This window comes from Pezoporus occidentalis, unplaced genomic scaffold (assembly GCF_034315485.1).
Source record: "Pezoporus occidentalis ecotype Australia unplaced genomic scaffold, CSIRO_AGI_Poc_V1 ctg14, whole genome shotgun sequence".
Lineage (NCBI taxonomy): Eukaryota > Metazoa > Chordata > Aves > Psittaciformes > Psittacidae > Pezoporus > Pezoporus occidentalis.
Window position 1 is genome coordinate 2339414 of NW_026913209.1, and position 17680 is coordinate 2357093.

Consider the following 17680-nt stretch of genomic DNA (forward strand, 5'->3'; position numbering starts at 1 on the left):
TGAAGAGTGGGAACGAACCTGTTTAAAAGAGGAGCCCGTTTGTTTTCCTGTTCGCTTTCTAAACAATCCTAATGGAAATGGCTGTGATAGACACCCAACGCTGCCAGCGGCATGGAGAAAACACATTAAATTAATTAAAGGAAGACGGTTTCAAAGCGGTATATTTCAAGCGAGAAATACAATTGTGTAGATGAAATCTCGAACCGTAAACAGGAAAAAATAAAACACACTTTTTTTTTTTTAATTAGAAATCCCAGTTATATTTCACACCGTAATCGCCGTTGCAAAAGAAAAAAAAAAGAAAAAAAAGTCGGGAAAGTGTTTATTTGTTTAGCTTTAAATTTGTGTGGGACCGGCGAGCACCGCCGAAGCATTCAAGCAGCTAAAGGCCGCGCGGTTCCCAGTGCGCTGTCGCCCCGGACAGACTCTCAGCGTGCCCTCTGAACGGAGGGTTCGTGGAACAAAGCACAGCCCGCGCGAACGGACGGGGCTAGTGGCGCTGAGGAAACTCGCGGCAGCGGAGGGGCCCGGCCCGACGGCGGCGGCCCGCAGCACGGCCCGGCCCGGCAGTGGCGGTGTGCCGCTCACCCCGCCCGTCCGGGGACGCCGCCGCCCGCTCGGCGCCCAGCGAAGCCGTCGGTGGCCGCACCGCTCCGGCGGTCCGGTGCCGCGGGCTCTGCCCCCAACAAGTGCGCGGCTCAGTGTGTTCCGCCGATATCGGTGTTCGGCCTCCCGCCGCGGACGGCTTACGAAGTAGAGCCGCCGCTTCCCCCGGGGCACCCCTTCCCCACAGCCCGCGCCCGCACTGGGGGTGAAACGGCAGCCTCCGTGCCGCGCATTTTGCGCCCCCGAGATGCTCCGCGCCCGGGCCGCGGAGCCCGTCGGCAGCCGGAGCCTGCAGGAGCCGATTTCGTTTGAAAGCTGGCGGGGAGCGAGGCGGCGGGCCCAGCACGCTTCCCGTCCACTGCCCGGCCGGCCAGCGAGGCGCGGAGCCGCAGAGGGCGGCTGCCCGCGGAAACTCTGTCCCGCGCCGCCGCAGCCCCGAGGGGTGCGCGGCGCGTGTCGCCCGCAACCGTTGAGTTCGCAAAGCGGCGCGGGAGCCGCCAGCTCCCCGGTAACCCGTGCGGTGTCGGGGCGGGGGAAGGGGGTGCCGAGACAAAAGAGTGGCGAGCAGCAAATAAATATGTTTTACGACCACCCATCGGCCGCGCCGAGAGCCTGCCCCGGCGGTGAACTTTCACCTCGCGAACCCGGCCGCGCCCCATTGGCTGCCCGCGCCCCGCCACCGCCCCGCACGGGCCCCGCCACCGCCCCGGCCCCCACCAGGCCCCGGACCTGCCGCCGTGAGCAGGCGGAAGGGTGCGCAGCGGGGCTGGGGCTGCTTGCGCCCGGGGGCCGCTGCGGAGGGGCCCCGCAGAGTTGCCAGAGTTGCGGCGGCTCCGCCTCCGCGGTTGCGGCTCCCCCCGCCCCACCCGGTGCCGCCGGGGCCGAGCGGCTGGTGGTGCCCGCGCCGGGGATCGCCAGCGGCCACGGGCGGGAGCGGCGCGGCGGCGAGCGGGCAGGCTCCCGCCGAGCACCGGGCGGCAAAGTTTGCGGGGGTTTTAATTTTAACAACCGCGGTGCCGGTTAACGCCGACTGACGGCCGCTTTGATCCTGGTCCCCGGCGAGCACCGGGCGGCTCTCCCATCCCATCCCATCCCGTCCCGTCCCGTCACACGCGAGGAGCGCGAGGCCGGTGTCTCCGCGCTGTGCTCTGATGGGCGCCGGGACAACGAACCTCGCGCTCCGCTCGCGAGCAGCGCGTGCAGCCTCCGCGCTCGCGCGAGTCCTTTCTTACAGAAGCACCCCCGGTACTGAGCGGCCGCGATTCGCGGCGGGTACGGGTGAAGACGGCACCGGCCTGTGCCCCTCTGCCTGCCGTGCCAGGGCTCCTCCCTTCCCCGCACCCCCACTCGGGTATCACTGTAAAATGTTTCTCCATGGGGAACCGGCAACCCCGGACACGCGGAGAGCTGCGGGTCTGCACTGCGGGAGGACTCCTCTGGGGCTCCTGCACCTTGCTCCGAAATGGCCCGGGGGGGAGAAAGAGGAAAAAAGTTTGCGGTCCCAAGCGTCTCCCTGGCAAAGCTGCCACCGGAGCCAGGCCCGCCCGGCCACGTTGCCCCCCCTCCACGCGTGTCCCCGGCCCGCCTTCGCGCGAGGCCCGCGGCACCTCGGGGCTGCCAGCACGGCACGGAGCTCGGCTTTGTTTTCCGCCCGTCTGCTAAACTCGCTGTGCCTAACGGGGCCGGGGCGCGGCGGGAGGGGCGCGACGGCGGTAGCCGCCGCCAGCAAACAACTTCTCCGACGGTGTGTTTGTTGACATAGCAGGTGAACCTGCTGCCCGCCGCGGCCACAGCTCCCGGCTCCAGCGGGGACCAGCCGGGGGAGGCACGGAGCGGCGCGGGCACGGCCCAGCGCGTCCCGCCGCACTTTTTTTTTATTGTTGCCATCCCCCTCCACTGCTCCCCCCGCCCCCCCGCGCGTTATTAGCACTTCTGTGCAGGCCACTGCGCGATCATGTGAGGGCTTCCTGCTCACTCCCCTCTCCAAGCAGCCGGTGTGTGCGGCGCGGTTTTCTTTCCTTCTCTCCCCCCCCCCTTTTTTTTCGCATTCCCAACAAAACACATACACACAGCGGCGCACCCCGCACACTCCGCGCTCGGGCGGACCCGCAAGCCGAGGCAGGGAGCGCGGCACCGCACCGGCAGCGTCAGGCACCGCAAAGCACGGCCGGCGAGGCGCGGGGCACCACCGCTCCGCGCGCGCGGAACAGCCCCGCGCGCCCGCCCGCCCCCCGCTCCCCCGGCCCCGCGCGTCCCGGCGGCGGCTCCGCCCGCAGAGACTTTGCATGTGCGCGCGGCGGCGCGCGGCTCCGGTCGCCCTTTTCTCTCGGTGTCAGCTCGCCGGGACGCCCTGCACGGTGTCGGTGTCTCCTCCCGGTAAGTGCTATTCCTCCCCCCCCCCCCCCCCCTCCCCGGTGTGACTTGCTGATTCCACCCGCTCCCTCCCTCCCGCCGCCGCCGCTCACTGACTTGCTGCCGGCTCGGGAAAGTTTGGCCGCGGCTGGCGCGGCCGCGGGAGTGACATGTGTCAGGTCTGCCGGCGCCCGGGGGCACGGCTCCCAAAAATGCACCGCGGGCGGGGACCCGGGAACGCCTGTGTCCCGGCCGGAGTTCCTGCCTCTCCTGCCCAGCCCCGCGTACCGGGCCGGCCGGGGGAGCGGGGCGGCGGCGGCGGCTCACCTAAAGCTGCGGGGCTCCCAAGGCTGGCAGCGCGGGAGCCACCCTCCCGCCGCGCAGGGCCGCGAAACGCGCGACACCCCCCCCCCCCCCGGAGTAATTGAAAACAAACAACCTGTAGCCTCGCCGTACGGGTACAGAAGTGCGAGGCGGGGAGGGCTCGGGGCCGGGCTTCTGAGGGAACGTGTGCCGGGGAGGCTCGGACGTCCGCGCCTCGCCTCCCCCGTTGTGGTTTTTTTTTTTTCTTTTCTCTCTTTTTATGTTTTTGGTTTTTTTTCTTCTCTTCCCCGAGACCTCCCCAGCAGACAGCCCGGGTGAAGAAACGTGTCACGTTTCTCTTTGTGTGCTGCCTGCCTGCCGAGGGAGCGGCGCACCCCGGCCCCCGCCTCCCTCCCGCCCGCCCCGCGCAGGGGCCGCAGCTCTCGCTCCCGCTGCCGGCCCCCCCCTCGGGGCCGAACCGGGGCGCCCCCGCTGGCGCGGGCGGAAACCGCAGGGGCGCGGTGTGCCCGCGGGGCATCCCGCCAGTGTGCGGGCTGACCCCCCCTTCGCTTGCACCGTCCCAAAAGACAAATAAAAGCCCAAACCCAATAATAATGAATAATGTCAGAGCTGCGGAGCTCCGGAGATGGCCATTGTGGCCATTGTGCTGGGGCCTCCCCTTAATTCGGTTCTCTAAATTGAAAAGACTGCAGGACTAGGAAAGTTTGGGAAGTTTAATTTTTAAGACTGGGGAGAGGCAGAGGCCAGTGGCTATCAAGCACACTTGGTGATGCTTTTCCAGTCAGGAGCAGAGAGGGGAGGGAAGGACGAGCATGGGTGCAGACTGTGGAGCTCTAGGCCTCCCATAACCTTCTGTAGAGACGTTTGCTGCCCATGGAGCTTGCATACGGAAAGTGAAGGTGAAGGCAGTCCATTGAGGCAGTTTTGCGCCCTTCCCTGCAGCTGGGCTTTTGCCGGGTTCAGGGTCAGGTTTGGGAGTCTGCTGGCCCACTTCCCTGTGTAGCCATGGCCGAGTGTGCTGACCACATCCAGGAATGGGATTTCTGGCAGAGGTGTAAAGCCTGGGCTGTGTTCAGGCAGTTGGTACAGGCAGGAAAACATTCAGCTAAAACTTGTGAGAGTAGTCCAGACAGAAAGAGGGCTGCCAGTGTGTGCTCTGGGGAAAAATAATCTCAGCAGTAACCACCCTCAGTTTCTAGTGTCGTCGTCTGTATGTAAGGAGTGCAGAGCTGCTGACAGAGGAACAGGCAGTAGTCTCCACCTGGGAACCTGCTCTTAGAAAGCCCTGTTTATGTACTTTCTCACAGAGAGAAACACAGAAGTTCCCCTTCCAAAGAGGATTTCCCCGTGTCTCTTCCCTGCATAACAGCTCCTGTCTGAAACTTGCTTGAGGGAGCAGGAATCTGTCCGTTGACCTCAGTAAGAACGGCTCCATTGACTGCATGGGCTTGGATCAGGCTCTTGGAAATTTCATTCAAATGTGAGACTAGGAAGTGGTGGACGGTGTCTGTGTACCCACCTTAGTTTTTGTGTGTGTAGGGGGGGAGAAGTCAGAGGCAAAGTTTTTAGAGATTCTCACATAATTTTTTTTTTCCCTGATGCTAGGTAATTTAAAACCATTAAGGAAAAACATTAGTGCTAGTAATACTACTCTGAAGAAAATATGATTAATTATTAAATCAGTTTCTCTAATGCTACACTAAACCTTTTTGAGTGAGATATAATTTTTAGTGTTTGAATTAGTATTTATTTTTAATTTAAGGTTTTTCCTGACTATAATATTTGTTATATTAAATACAGATACTAGAAATACCCCTGTTTTGCAGTAATATGCTATTTTTAATGTCATTCTTGCAAACAGGTAATGTTCTGTAGCATTTTTGTATACTTAAATCATTCCTTTAACTATTCAGAATAGTAGATTACTAAACTGTTGTGGGAGAGGAGCGAGTGTTTCAAGTACAGCGATTCCAAAACCCATACAGTAACCTTCATGGGAATTGATGTGTCACTTAGTGACATACAAAAGATACACAATTAGACATTCTGATTTATTTTGTTAATATACAGCATCTGAAATACACTGCTTCATGTGAGGCCTTGGTGGTATATGCTTTAACTGTAACCTTGCCAGGAAGCTTAAGCGTAACCAATTGGATAAATATTTGGGTATTTCTTTGTTTTTAGTTTAACCTCAGTGATCCTTACTTTTGGTCACAAGATCTTTACTGCAGTGAAGTGTTTGTAATGTTTGAGAGAGGACAGAACTTGAATGATTTGTTGCTTTCTGTTTCGTGACGATTTGTGTAAAATTACCAAAGAGTCTATAGGTAACAACCAAACTAAGGTTTTTTTGAGTGTGAGGTAGAGTCATAAAAGTATTTCAAGTTCAGAACGTTTTAACTAGTGAATACATGGTACTATTTTAAAGCTGCACGAGGGTTTGTACAAGTCAGGTGTTGAGTTTCATGCATTTTTGAGTGACTATTTTTTTTGCAATCATCTGTTGCTTATACATTTTTTAAATGCTTTCTGTAATAGACTGTGTCAGACTATCATTTCAAGATTAAAGGTGTATTTGCTCAGAAACATTCCTGTCAGACTCCAGTGTGTTTTTAGAAAAGTTCTTGTTGGACTCGAATGCATTTTAAAAAATTACAGTAGCACAAGCTTTTTATTATTTTTTTTGTGTGTGTGTGGACTGATTTACATGAGCTGGAATGAGCTTTTTATATTCTGAGGAATATACCTGATTCAGCATTGCATGCACAGGAGTTATTCAAGGCTAGTGGGCTGAAAACAATAGAAAACTTCTGAGATGTGAGCCGTGTTGTGGCAGTGTTTTGTTATGTGTCATTGAAAATGTCACTTAAGCACTTTGTTTTTCATCATCAAAATGTGAGGGCTGGTATTTACCTTTCTGATAGGGTGATTAATTAATATTTCTTTAACATTGAGTACTCTTTTGTTCCATCTCTATTTTTACCAGGTTTATTTTGGAGAAATTAAATTTTGATGGTGTCTGGAAAAGAATGGTTCATGGGAGTCATCACGTTTTTTCTTTGTGAGTCAGATCGTGAAGAGGTCACTTGCTCATAGGGATCGAAAATGATTTAGGACATAGGTCACTGAGAAGTACCCATGGAATGATTTTGACCAGAGAAAATTGCAAATCATGGTCAAACTGAAAAAAAAGTTATCAACTTTGTTGCAAAATAATAATTTTTGGTACACTGGAACTGATTACTTGTTTAAATTTTGTGACAGCTAGTGGGTCTAGAAGTAATGCAAATTACCTATTCTTTTTTTCACAGCCACTGTAGCATAGCTCTTAACTAATCCTTGTTAGAAGAAATAGTTCTTTAGATTCCCGTTCCCTGTTCTGTTTTGACTTGAGATCTTTCTTGATTGTATATGTAAATTAGTGGCATCAGTAAAACTGGGAAAAAAAAGAGAAAAGATAATTGTAGAAAAGATTAGCTGTAATAAACTAGCCTCTTAAATAAAAATTAATCTTAAATTTCCAGTTACGTAGTTCATTGCTAGTTGTTTGGAGTTTTTTCCATGTTTGCCACCTTCATGAGTAAAAATGAGCATACTTAACCTTGTTGTAATCACTTCCAAGGGTAGTTTTAAATTTAAATTTCAAAACTTCTAGACTGGACAAAACCAAGGAGTCGTCCCACAAGTATCATTTAACACTGATGATCTTTTTTTCTCCTTTCTGAGGCTCTCAGGAGTTCAGTCACACTACTTTTTAAAACCTTCCAAGTTGTTTACAGCAAATTATAAGAGGCATCTATCCTTTGATGCAAGATTTGCATCTGTTTTGGCTTTTCTGCCCCCCCCCCCCCCCCCCCCATTTCTTTTAGGTTCGTGTTTTAAGGGCAAGACTGTGTTTTATGCCAGAAAGCTGAATTTGAGAGTGCCAGCAATAGTTGGCCTATGCTGTCATCACTGAAGTAGCTGAAAATAATCTCTTTAATGAACGGTTGCTACAATGTTTATTGGTTCACCAAAGCGCAGTTTGGGATGGTGTTAGAAAGTGAAGTTTGAGCTCTCACAAGTGAGTTATGTGTGGAATTGTGTTTAGTATCATGATTTCAGTTCCTATTCTAAGAAAAATGGAATTAAAACGTTAAGTACTCCGTATTATACTATTAACTATCTTAAGTCTTCTCAATAAATTGTAGAGGTTGTTGAGGAGGGGGAATAAGTACATTTGTAGGCTTAACTTTTTATCCGTTTAGTTAGGTGTTTCTTCTTCCTGCAAATAGCAATTGCGTGTCTGTAGCTGGAAAGGGTTTCACAGCGGTTTGTTTCTTATTTAAATGTGTGCGTTAGCCAGGCTGGCTGCTGAGGGGCGAGCCAGTCCCCTTGGATACGGCGAGCTCTGCTCTCGACGTGCCCCGAGCACTGCTGTATTTTCTGCTTGGTAGTAGAGGGGGCTTCTGTGTGGCTGTAGGTAACGCAGATGACCTTCTCACTGATCAATCTACACGAGGCAGACTGGTCTAAGGGACAGGCAGCACCTTCATTCAAGATGCAGAAGGGACATTTTCTGCCTTGTCCCCTCTGCTCACGTCCCTGCTGCTGTGTGATGGCCCTTGTGGGGTGTGAAGAGTGACTGACTGCACCTCTCAATCACAAAACCCAAGCCCTCATTGGGGTCCACAGGTTTTGGCTGACCTGTGAAGCTTACTTGCTTACCAAGAGGCTCTAATCTTCTCCCTTCTTTCTGTGGGCAGCAGGCACTGAAAGTGAGTGGTGGGGTGTCTCTTTTGGAAAGTTTCCAGCCTCTTGGCGATTGCAGGGTCCACAGAGATGCTGCAGGTCCTTTGCTTACTAAGCTGGTCCTTTAGACCTCTGCCATGCATCAGACCATGGCTGTAAGTTACATCAAATTAGGTATTCTTGTAAATTGCTGATCTCAGTCCCATTTTGGCTAGTTTGCTTCCAGGATGTTGTGAGTACGACTGAGATTCCAGCAGGCCTGTGCCAACCTTGTCCCTGAGGGAGATGCTCTTTACTATTGGGCCCCAAATTGAAAATTCATTTGAAGAGTGGCATTTTGAGGCTAGGTGATGTACTGGTATATGTATAACAGATACATATATCTATATATGTGTATCTATCTGTATATATGTAACTATATAACTAGAAAGTTGTTGGGTTTTTGTAAGCACATTATTTCTTTGTATAAGTATTTACATTGTTATGAAAAATTTCCTGTATCTTTTAAGATTGATATTTTGTTGATGATCCTTTTAGAATGATTTGTTTTTTCTCTCACAACATGGTGTTTTGCAACTTAGGTCGGCAATTCTCTCCTAAGTAATTTAAGTACTGATTTATTCCATTATTCAGCTTCCTATTTCAACCTAAACCAACATGATACATATTGAAAAAAAAAATTGTATTTGATCTAATTTAAAATCATGTATTTGGCCTAATTTGACAATTTACATTTTTGTCACATGTATGTGTAAAACCAGTGTGATCTTGGTGGATGTTACCACTGTGATTTTTGTGATCTGTCCTTTGAGGGAAGGAAGGAAGGCAGGAGGATGGCTGTACAAGTTTAGTGTGTTACACTGCTTGTCTAGCAGGACCAAATCGGATAATTCAGTCTGCAAACTAAGGAAGTTGTGTTTAGAGAAACAGTCTGAGTTGCCAAGTTATTTCAAGCATAATACTGTGCTAAGGATCTATCAGATGCTGATTTTGATTTTGCACAGGAACAGCTAAGAAAATGTAAATAGGTGAATATCTCTGAACACCATTTCAATTTTGCCATTCTGTCAGTGCCAAGTGTTCTTGTGAAAAAAGTTACTCTCAATTATATTGTTGATTTCTCCTTTTGTAAGTCTTACTACTGCTGCTGAGGAGGCACATTGTTCTCCTGAACTTGTAACCCACCTAGTAAAGCAAGTGGTGGGTAGTACCTGTGTAATATAACCTGTAGCTGATATTTAAGTGCTTGGAAATTAGATCAGAAACTGTCAAGCTTTACCACGTACAAATAATGTAGAGGAAATTTTAAGGGTTAGCGGTGGGAAGCCACAAAGGGCTTTGGAAAGGAGAGGGACAACACAGAAACAATGGAGAGTTGGGGAGCGCTGTGGAAGGAGGCCAGAGAAAACATGTGGCTGGGCAGGAGCCAGGGAAGGCGCAGGCAGCACTGCCAGGAGGTGGGCAGCCGCTTGGAAAACGGGCTTGGGTTCGCAGAGGAAAGAGCAATGTGATTTTTATGTGGAACCTGATATATGAAATGCATTTTTTCACCTTCACTTCATCTATGGGAAGAAATAATGAACTTGCACACCGGTGTTCCGCACGCAGTCAGGCACTCATCTGGAAGGCACAGGAGTTACGTGAGTTTACACTGGCTGCAGCTGAGACAGTAGAGTGCTGTACGCTGTTTTTTAAATACTAGATCTGGTTAATTCTAATGTGTGTCTTTGGATACTTTTATTTGTTGTTACACTGCAGGTTGATTTTTCATTACTGCAGATCAAAGTATCCTTTTCTTAGTGTGGCAGAGGAGGGATGGAGCTCTTTTGATGATAAAGGGGAAGAAAAGTGTATGGAAAACAGAAGCTAGTATTTTTCAGAGTCTAAAACACCATAATTGAAATATTTATGATTCAAGGCACTTCATGAGAGAAAACAGCCAGGATTGTGGTTTCATTACAGTACTTACAGTATTCTCATGACCTAAAAACAAAAACACAAAACCTAATGCAGTCAGGTGTGCACAATCTGCAGAGATACATGTATCTGGTGAACTGTTGTGCTTTCCACTTGTGTCATCATGTTTTCATCTTTGTAGAAGAGCGCACTTAGTTCAGTAAGGAATAAATGGCTATCGTCTCTACTGCACGGTGAATGGAAGAGGTGCTTCCTATCAAAATTATTTTTGATACATGGCAAAAATAATTCTTCATAGAAAATCAATTAATGGAATATATGGGTGCTAACACTGTAAAAATATTAGGATGGTACTTTGCTAAAGATGAAATGCCTTCATGCAGAGATTCATTCAGACTCATTTGTTACCAATCTTGAATGCATTTAAATTACTTTTAATATTATGATGTCTGTAAATTGTTGTTGGTATGCAGTAACTGTCAGTGTACATTGAAGAATATGTATGGGCAGTAATTCAACAGGTAAATGTATTGAATATATGGAAGAATTTTTGCATGGTGTTACAAATCTTTGCACATTCTTTTGCTTAAGAAAAGGAATTAAGTGCATTGTGATAGAAACTCTTAACATATTTGGCATTTAATTCTGTTTTTAGTGACTGACATCTTGTAGAAGTGTTAAAGGTATGTTTAGCACTGGATGTTGTGACCAATCTGTTCTTGGGCCTCTGTGTATTACTGACCAGGAAAGGGTGTGACATACACCTCAGCAACCAGAAATCTGTGAGTTGTGATACGGCAACCCTTAAAACTGTTGAGGGTTTTGTGGGTGGTTTGTGTGTGTGTGTTTTGTTTTATTTTATGTTTTTTGTCTGGGAGCTGGGTCATGCTTTCAAGTCACAGTGAAGCCAGGAGTATGGTAAAACTGCCAGAATACTTGTCTACAGCTGCAGGACATTGCTAAGGTGGGGAAGTTGATGATTGCTCAGATGTTGTTCCTGTGGAGCTGTGCAGCGTTGGGAGCAGTGGGTGTCCATGGTTATGCCTGCACATGTGGCTGCACAGTAGAGCAGGGCTCCTGTGTCCTTCCACAGCTTTCTGGGAATCTGGAAATGAAGCTTTGGCCTTCAGAAGGAAAATGAGTATGTTGGGTGGATTTACTTCATCTCAGGGTATGGGACAGAAAACATCCTAAAAAAGATTGCAGTCAGTAAAGACAAAAATGTTCAGTCTTTTGCTAAAACAGTAAAGGTGTTTGAGGAATGTGATTCTCCTGGGCAGGAACCCCCGGAGAGTGCTGGAGAGTGAGTTTTACAATATAAAAAAGATATTTTAAAGGGTTGTGATGGGAAAACCCATCCTTTAAAGTCTTCCTTGAAGAAATGAGGGGAGGGTGCTTCCAGACCAGGTTTTCATTCATTTCCAGACTGAGCTTGTGGAAAATGGTGTCTTCCTGTGTCCCAGATGCTGGTTGTCTCCTGGGGTGGCTGTGGGATCCAGAGGGGCTTGTACTGGCAATGAGGTCTGGAGTGGTGAGTGATGTAATAACTCAATCCATTGGCAACAGCATTCCGCCCAGCAGGACACTGTGCTCAGTCTGAGCTTCCCAGATCCTGTGGCATGCAGGTGCCCTTGTTGTGGCTTGACCTGTCTCAGACTTCAGGAGATGACACGCTTGATAGGATGGCCGCGTCCTTGTGTTGAAAAATCTGCCCCAATACCTTCAGCCCTGATCCTGAATTTTATGTATCTGATATGAAGGCTCCATGTTTTGGCTTAGGCACTGAGTTTCCTTGATGCTTTGGATGTGTTTGTATGTTCCTGTGAAAACAGGTTTCTGAGATTGAGAAGTTAGCTGCTCTTCAGAGCCACCTAGACTGAGGGAGGTGATGGACCACTTGTGAGTATTTAAGCCAAATTCAGGTCTTTTCAGTTTTTCTTTCAGTATAGTTTCTCTCACCATTTGTGACTTACTCTCGGCAAGTCACTCCTAAAATGAAAAACCCATATTCAAAGTGATTTTTTAAACAGTATTTCAATAGTTTAAAGGGCTCACTTCCATGTACTCAGTAAATTAATCTTAAAAAGTACAGTGGTCAGGTACATCATGGGTGAGAACGCAAAGACAAGAGAGAAGGACGTTCCTTAAAAGATGAACATAAATACTTGTTTCAAGTCAGTTGTATCCAACCTAATCAGCCAGGCATGACAGCCAGGCATGACATGTCTTGTGCTGTGGCTGTAGGGTGTTACGTGCCACATGATCAGCCCTGATATGCATATGCAGCAAGTGTGGCATTTCCCAGGGGCTTTGGGCTTGCTTTATACGCAACATACGAACACCAGTAATGCGCTATATGTTCCTCCAGAAGGGATATGGCTGTAGGTTGGACCTTGCTCTTGTTTCTTATTATTTGGTTGTCACATGAGAGGAGAGTTATTGTAAAGTCTGAGAAAGGTGGCGGATAGAGCAAACTACGTGATACTTGAGTGGTCCTCCTGAGTTGCAGGCTGGGCACTTGTATTTTAAATCTCTGTGTGACTCAGTGGAAGAATACATTTATATTACTTGGTTATGAGTAGAAATGGAACCTGTTGTGCTGGACTTAACTAAAGTGCCTTTTTAACTTACTTTTCAGTACCTGTCTTCGGTAGCTAGAATGAAATTTTAAGCTTAAACTAGTAGCCTTCTTATACATAGGCACCTCTACACCTTGTGAATCAATAGAGCTTATATCCAAACCTCTAATTATACCTATGTATCATTTAAATACAGTTTTATAAACAGGTTTCTGTACCCTATGTATCATTTAAATACAGTTTTATAAACAGGTTTCTGTACCCAGTGGCTGCCATTTGGGTCTTTCTTGTTAGAACTACGTTACTGTCAGAATAGGGAAGACACCATGTTTTCAAGTCACCATTAGGCATAAAATTCTGTTGCAAATTCTCTTACCAACAAGATTTCCTTTAGCTGAATTTCTCTTCATCTAAGTCACAGATGAGTGGGAGCAGAATGTGACCACAGACTTAAAATATCTTTCTCATTGTCACCTGCAATATTACCATAATTGGAGCTAAGGAATCTGAAGTTGCACAGTATTTATGTTGCAATTCAAACTGACACAGCCTGGAATGCTTTGGTAGCAAAACAAGACACAGACCCAAGTTCGTGCTGCATGCTTGGGAGGGGGTGAGCTGCTCCTCTTGGAGACCTCCTTCCATGGGGAGGTCCTCTGGATCCCCTTCTTCACTGTGAGCTGGGGGGGACCTTCCTGGTGGCAAGGTGAGTGCTCAGAGCCTACCTCATGGTGCGCATAGGTGATGGTTTGGGTCAGGCTGCGAGGACGGCTGCTTTGCTAAGCCGGGGGGCTGTGGTAAGAGATTGCAGCTTCTTTGAGGCTTGCTGATTGGGATGGGCTCTTTCTCCTTTTCTTTTTACTCCCGACACTTAGGGGGGCCCTTTGTTGGGAGGAGTTGTTTGGAAGAAACATTTCTAGTGTGTTTACTTTCTTCTGACAGATGGAAATAGTGAGTCACCATCCAGTGTCACTTCTACTGCTCAGATCGCTGTAGGCACAGTGAAAAAATGTTTTGCTGTGCTGCTGCTCAGGTAGGCTCTGCAACAGCTGATGAACCTGACCTATTACTCCTGGCATTCACTGGCAAACTCAGTACAGTATATTTGCCTGTGACTGACATGCTTAGATCTATGGCCACAAGATAACTGGCCAGCTCCTCCAGCCTTTACCTTTAGCATTGGCTTTAACCCCTCAGGGCTCAGCTGCTTGCGACATTTAAAGCATGGCAAGGAGGTTTATAGCAGAGATTTGACTCAGCAAGACTTGTGCTAACTCTTGCTGAAGATATGAAATACAATTTGTAGCTTATAATTGCTGCCTAATATGATCTTAGACCCTTACTTAAAATCCATTTAACTGATACTGTACTTTCTTTATAAGGTTATTATTGGGAGCTGACCTTTTCTTGTGTTGTGGTTAAATGTACAATGTAATAGGGGTGTTTTTTAATGTGTTTAAGAGTTGGAAGATGTGTTAGAGGTAACCTTTATGTGGAGAGTTTTATATAGTTGTAGTAAGGAGACTGATATTAAAATCCTGCACGGTAGTACCATCTGAATGTAATTTGTTCTTATTGTGTTTTGTGTGTGCCTGATAGGGGAAGATGGTACAATATATTAAAGAAATCTGTTTTGTCCTCCAGTATCTTTCTTAGTGATAATTATTAACCTAGTGCAAATTACTGTCTCCAGAAAGTTTTTGTACTTTGATGCATACAAAAATACAAAAAGCATATTGGATACAATAGATAAATCACAATTCTTCCCTTACAGTTCAAGGAGAGCAACCTAAACTCAAGAGTTTAGGCACAGGGATCACTAGTTTATAATGGATTTAAAGATTAATTTTTCTCAATGACAAATGTTTGCTTATATCTATGGGTATTAGTTCATCTGCTTTGGATTGCATTATAGAAATGTAGGTGTGTTTGGAGTTGTAGTTGAAGTATTTCTGTTGATGTGATTGTTCCTTTTTAACCACCTATCTAAGTATATGTGTAGAATTTGGTGTCGATGGAAAGGATTTCAGAACTTGTCTCCCTGCACCCTTCTCAAAAATGCTTTAAACAGTGGTGAAGGCAGTAGAGGTTGATACCAGAAAATAGTTCAGGATTTAAAAAACCCAAACCCAACAGACTGCTTAAGCAGAGAAAGGTAAGATATGTTGCAAGTATGAACAGCCCTTGCTGGGATTTGCATTTTCTTTTCCCACTGTTAGTGTAGAAAGCGCCTTTCCCACTGTTCAGCCCGTTTATTTTTCTTTTTTCCTGTTTTATTTTTCTCTTTCATTGCCCTTCCCGCTTGCCTCAAGGGGGCATTGTGGGTTGGAGAGGGGGAGCAGGTTTTGCCACATGTCAGGCTATTTGCCTATAACTGAAAAATTCTTGTTTTTTGCGTTCTGTAAAGTGCTGTCAAGGGTGAACACATCAGTAGGGAGGTAGTGGGCAAGAATGGCCTTAAGAGAAACAAACATTATTTTTTATCTTAAGTAGGTGGGGAAGGGGGCAGCAGTCACTGCTCAAGAGGTTGAAATTAACTGTTTTTAACACTGTGAAGAATGATGATGATGTAGACAAAGTTCCATCCTAAAATTTATAATTCTTGGCTCAGATGTAAACTTCTTGTGTAACTTTATGATAGAGTTGCTTAATCTCAGTGCAGTAAAGATAAATTCATTAATGGTTATGAGGTGTTGATATAATTAAATAGAGAATGCCAGTAAATTGCTTTCTGAAGCTCAATGACTGTAAACTCTGATCTTCTAATTTAATCTATCTGCCGCTTCCCATTCACTTGCTGAAAGGCTTTGAAGGCTGAGAAATTAGCCCTACTCCAGGCACAGTAGCTGTGAGAACTAAACTGAGGTAAACCGAGTTCTCTAAAGGGAAATCCATGGATGAGGACTGGAAGTCATTCCTCAGTGTAAGTTAAGACTGGATGGACAAAGTAGAGCAGAAGCAGGTTGTACAGTGCCTGTCATTTTCAGAGATTTCTGTTTCTCACTGCCTGCCTGGATTTGTACCAGTTTGTAGTAGCCCTGACACATAGAGGAAAAATTAAGAAGATAATGACACAATAAAAGAGATACTGTCTAAATGAGAAGAATTAGTTAAGTCCATGTCTTTTGGTGGTGTTGCAGTATTGCTCACATCTAGCTTTTTGGTTGGTCTAAACAAAAGTTATCATTCTCTCAGTAGACAGTGCATTTTCTTTGTGAATTATATGTGTGCAGAAATTATTTCTGTGAGAAATCAGATACCTCTGAAATCAGCCTTGCTCACAAAGGGTAGTTTAACTGCATGAGGAAAGCGTTCACTTTATACTTTTAGCCTGAGCTCTTAAGGATAGAAATATATGGGAAAATGCATTCTCTAGGAAAATGCCAGTGATTTTTCTTGGTGGGTTGTTTTCTTTGTGTAGGGTGTTCCTCATCTAGCACACTGTTTTCTGTTAGTTTGCTTAATACTGTATCAAGTTATACCTGTAGTCTCACCCTTTGAGCTCTAAAATGGAGTTGAGTCATGATGGCGGTGGGCAGGAAATACAGCAGCACAGTTGGATCTGGCAGAGGTGTTGGATTCAGTCTCTTAATCTCTGGTGTTTTACACACTTTATATGGGGACTTAAGTGTGCTGTGAAAGAGATCTCTTGAGGGAGGACTAGAACCTGTGCATGTCCTCTGTGTCAGTGCATATAACTGGTGAGGTCCATCCTCGATAGACTCCTGATGCACAGGCATTTTTATGCTTCCCTCACCTTGGCCCAGGAGCAGCTGCAGTCTTCCTCCCTGGTCTCTCCATCAGCCTGGTGGTTAGGGGACTCTCCTGGGATAAGTGTACGGAGATTACCTCTTCTCAGATTTAGGTACTCGCTGACTCAGGCTGGATTGCTTCTCAGCGTGACCAAAACCTTTGATCAGTGACCACATCTTGCAGCTTGGGGTTGGAGTCTGTCTGGTTCACTCCTTGAACTGAGAAGTACAGGACTGCAGATGGCTGCAGACCACATGGTTCACAATGGGGATGAAGATGTTTGTCCTGCACCTAAACCAAGACTGTGATTCCGGTGCCTCATTTGCAACAGCATTTGCCATGCATTTGCTCATCTCCACCAGGACAGCCCAGTTCAGTAAGATCATTGGGAAATAAGGAGTGTTAATGGAAAATGCAGGTGAAAACTAATAAGCACCTTACATTGACAGACTTCAGTGTTTCTTTTGGCCAACTCATTAGACACGTATTTCAGAAGCCTAGTAGATTAGCTGAAGGGACGTAAAGCCAACAGTATAAACCAGATGCTTTGGGTTTTGCTGCAAATTAGTTCTTGGTCTTGTGCTTTGTGCAGTCTCCAAGGTACTGAGTAAGCCTCTTCCTCCTCTGTTTTGGGTTACTGTTTTGGGTTTTATTTCAAGGTGAAAATGCCATGCATATCTGGGGAGGGGGAGGAGAGAGAGAAAAAGGTGATTGATGATGTTGATTTGGAAAACAATTCCTGTTGAATTAGCCCCCGCATCATTGGTTTGCTTCAGTTACAGAAAGAATGGGAATGGTTTCCTGAAAAACCTGCTGTGAGAGACCTGTCTTCAGTTATAGCAATATAACATTGAAGGCAGTGCTTCTTCGGCAACTGTAAACTTCGCTGAAGGCATGCATTTTTGTTGTTGGTGGAAAGAAGATAAAAAAATACTCTAGCAACATGAATATATATAGTGAGTAACTGCATGAGCAGTGTTTCTGTCTTTGGGTTGCGATTTTAACAGTTTGAAGTCTCTTAAAATTCAGTATACTTGAAATAAAAAAGCTGTTTCTGTGACTGTTTGCAAAGTTTTAATTTGTTTTAAGCCCTGTTGTTGATCTAGAGCTTTTGCTCGTTTAAGGTTGATTAATTGCTTTTGCCACTTTTGTTTGCAGTTCAGTATAATCTTATGTAGACTATTGTTATTTTTTTTTAGTTTAATCTTCTTTTGATGGTTGTATGTTTGTATGGGATGTTAAATTTGACCACTAATAACTTAAGGATTTAAATAAACAAATAAATAAGAGTCTAAACAATAACAAAAGGCTGCAAACTGAAACAAATGCTAAGCACTGCAAATTTATTTTGTGAAGCATAATTTCTGCACCTGCTCCAGACTCCATTGTGAAAGCTCTTGCTTTTATATGGTTTT

The 17680-nt window shown here is 46.5% G+C and overlaps 1 protein-coding gene across 6 annotated transcripts in view; it reads left to right on the forward strand.

Moving 5' to 3' along the window:
* Positions 1-2874: 2874 nt before the first annotated feature.
* The window catches only part of FOXP2 (forkhead box P2), a 418517-nt gene continuing 403711 nt past the window's right edge, over positions 2875-17680 (forward strand). For all 6 annotated transcript variants that reach the window (XM_062609597.1, XM_062609588.1, XM_062609592.1 and 3 more), the window contains exon 1: positions 2875-2982. The gene's annotated coding sequence lies outside the window, so the exon portion shown is untranslated. The remainder of the gene's footprint in view (positions 2983-17680) is intronic.